Source organism: Empidonax traillii, unplaced genomic scaffold (assembly GCF_003031625.1).
Source record: "Empidonax traillii isolate 1590-97213 ecotype Southwest subspecies unplaced genomic scaffold, ASM303162v1 scaffold506:size517526, whole genome shotgun sequence".
NCBI lineage: Eukaryota > Metazoa > Chordata > Aves > Passeriformes > Tyrannidae > Empidonax > Empidonax traillii.
In genome coordinates, this window is record NW_020955699.1 from 506,055 (window position 1) to 509,418 (window position 3,364).

General features: G+C 36.1%; 1 long non-coding RNA gene across 1 annotated transcript in view; it reads left to right on the plus strand.

Annotated features, from left to right (window-relative positions):
• LOC114063998 overlaps window positions 1-2,208 on the plus strand; it is a 20,290-nt gene extending 18,082 nt beyond the window's left edge. Inside the window, exons 2-3 of the long non-coding RNA XR_003572664.1 lie at window positions 1,124-1,216; window positions 2,107-2,208. This is a non-coding gene — a long non-coding RNA (uncharacterized LOC114063998). The remainder of the gene's footprint in view (window positions 1-1,123; window positions 1,217-2,106) is intronic.
• Window positions 2,209-3,364: the final 1,156 nt, after the last annotated feature.

Genomic DNA, 3,364 nt, shown 5'->3' on the forward strand with positions numbered 1-3,364 from the left:
GAGGAGTAGAAAGAAATGCTACTTAAAGGAAATTAAGTTTTGCTCTTGATGAATTGAGAATTACCATACATCAATTCATGGCAGAATTAACTGAAATATCATAATTACTATGGATCAGAATTTAAATTCATGCCAGAATTTAGAATAACCTATGGTAACTAATGTATTACAACTAGATGTCTTTTAAAAGTTGTGGGAAAATGCTTCAGCTAATCTTAAAATGTAAGAAACAGGTTGTAGAGAAATAATGTGTCCTTTGGTTACTTTTTAATAAAAAAAAACTTCACCTCAATATTTTTTAATTTCTAAACTTCAGCAGTAGTTATTTCATTTAGAAGATGACTTTTTGCATGGATTCTTGTAGATATTTAATTAAGAGGCTGCTACAAGGATAGGAGAGCATAACGCAGGTGGGGTAATGGACAGTGTTAAATGTTGTCATTGGTGATGCAGCTTTCACAGGCAAGGAGATGCTGGTCAACGAAGCCTAACAAATTTTGACCATGTGGTGGTAGCAGAAATGGAGTTCCCTGACACAGAAGAGGAGGAACATGGTGTGAGAGACTTGCATTGCTGGAACACATCCCTGGAATTATATTTCTTCTTAAGTAAGTAATTTTTAAGGATGCAGTTCATACAGCTATTTTTCTTCCCTTTTTTAGCACAAAAAAGCTTCATTCTACCCCAGTGGTCTTATCCTGGAAGGAATATCCCCTACTGGTCAAATTTCTCTAAATTTTAAATGCCCAGGTTGGAATCTCTACATATTTTTTTTATAAGAACCATTAAAAAATGGTGCATAGAAAATTATAAATAATGCACACAAAGCTGGTGTCCTGCTGCCAGGTAACTCATCATGCTGTCTCAGTCTGTGGAGCCACACAGTTTTGAAAGAGGTAAAAACTCAGGGGAAATCTGAATTGGAAAAGATAAATAATTTTTTAAAAAGGGAAAAACCTGTTTGTTTTGTAAAAACTTTTCAAAATCTCTGGTCATGTATTGGGCAAATTGAGCAACTTTCTACAAGACAGAGGGAAGGGAACCAATTTTTACTTTTATACTTGAAAGATTCTGTGCCTGTAGATTAAAATGTGATTGATTTCTTTAATATTTCATTTGCCAGGATATTTGACAGACATGCCCAGATTCACCTGTCTCCTTGAACGTCTTATTGCATGAGCACTTATCAGCAATTGCCCTCAGTAAAATGTATTAGGTATGCCTGTTAATATTCTGACAGTTAATAAGTTCTCAGTTGATTCAGGGACTAGAAGTGTTTGTTCGTGTTTGAAGATTAATAATAGTTTAAGTCTGTCATCTAAAAAAAAAAAAAAAGGAATCCTGCTCTCCCCAGTTTATTCCAACCTGCAAACATAATTCACTCTTTGGTGTGTGATAGTTTTGAAGTTTTACTTTAAAGCGTGATTGCAAAGTGTTTAGATGAGTGACTCCAGGCTTTGGAAAGTGCTGCCAAGGTTTAATAACTGAATCAATTTAACCTAAATTTGGCAACTGGTTGTGATTCAGATTGTAGCTGCACACGCTGCTGCAGTGCAGCGTTTGGAGAGGCAAGAGCTCTGCGTGTTGGGCACTGTTCCATCCTGTGTGTGATTCCTGGGGTGGTTTACACTCACATGTTTGCCTGTGGCACAAGGCTGGAGGTCTGTGACACGGTTGTAATTCATTATTGCTTGTTAAAGGAGACTCATGACCTGTGAACATCAGTATTAAGGGCTACCTGGAAAATTAGGGGTAATTAATCTTGAGCAAGAGGAGCTTGCCTCTATTCCGGGAGTTGTTATGTAAAGAAAAGCTATTGCTAGATTTTTATTTATCTCTTGACGAAAAATATAGGATTTTGTACAACTCTGTGTTTTCAGCAGAAGTTGTAGAGAAGAGAGCTGGAGAAGAGGGGTCTTTTAAAGTAGAGACAGTTTCTAACCTGTTAGCAGCAGATCTATAGGAGTTTAGGCCTTTCTACTGCTGACAGTTGTTTGTACCAAACAGCTTCTATCATCCTACTTATGTCAGGGAATATCAGTATAGAGCTTTCAAAAGTTTTACCTGCCTATGTATGTATTTAATTCGTCTTTCGACTTCATATAGGCACTCTGTAAATATACAGATAAATAGAAAAGAAGTAACAGCTTGACCAGACCCAACATCTGTGTCCATGACTTGCTTGCCACAGAGGATCAGCACTGTCTGAGCTGAGGTGGAGATCTCCTCCCTGTTTAAAGGTGGCTTCATGCTCTACACTCCACAAGTCTTTCCAGGACTGCACTGAACCTGGTAGGTACAAATTTGTCTCTTAGTTTTTGTTGGTGCTCTCTTCTTTATTTACTTCTAGGGGAATAAAATACAGGTCTGATGGTATCCAAAATTGTTATGTCACATTGTGCGTGATGCAGCTTTTGGAATTAAATTTACCACCAATAAACTTTCAAATAGATTGGATTCTTCAGGTGAGCTTCAGTTCTGAAGGAATTATTTTGGGTGTATACTTAGCAAAAGCAGTCACTGAACTTAAACTGTGGGAGAAAAAGGCTATGAGTGAGGCTCCTGAATTGTGCTGCAATACAAATGATAACAGTGGCCTTTTGTGACTCATAACAAAATGAGTTATGACTTCAGGAACTGAATAAGAGCTGTGGCTCAATCCCAGAGGGTTAAGTTTTCCCATTGCTGCATATCCTCACATCAAGCCATCTTTAATCTTTTGGTAGAACCTGACAGAAGAGTAAATTGTGCAATTCCATCGTTTCAGAATGAAAGGTGCTTAATGATATCTGGACCCGTGATCTCTGGGATGGAATTAAAAATAGGTTAATTATTAATTTATGTGCATTTTTTCTCCTTGAGAAGTGACAAAAAAAAGCCCTCTTTAAGTAGATTGAATTGTTTCCTTTTGGTCGTACAGCCAGTGTTAAATGAAGGTAATAATTTGACCAACTGTTTTTCACTTCCTAATGGAAAGTAAATGTGGATTGCTTTTGACTTAAATAAGGACAGTGTAGCATTCAAATACTTACTTAGCTTCTTTGATTTGTTTTTTTTTCATGCAAGATTGAATAAATATTACATTTATTTTTATATTTGACATAGAATTTTATATTTGACTTTTTTATTTGCAACTTTACAACTATATTTTGCAGCTTTATTTTTCTACTCACAGTCTAAAAGAGAATCAAACATAATGTAGATTTCAAACAGGTAAAGCAGACCTGCTTACAGCTTTCTATTGAGAGGTTATAGAAGTCTATCAAAGCACAAACTTTGCATCCTTTTACAAACATTTCATTTTCTTCTCTCCCTGTAAGCGAAGCAAGCAAAACAAAATAAAAAGCAGTCATCAAAGTGAAAT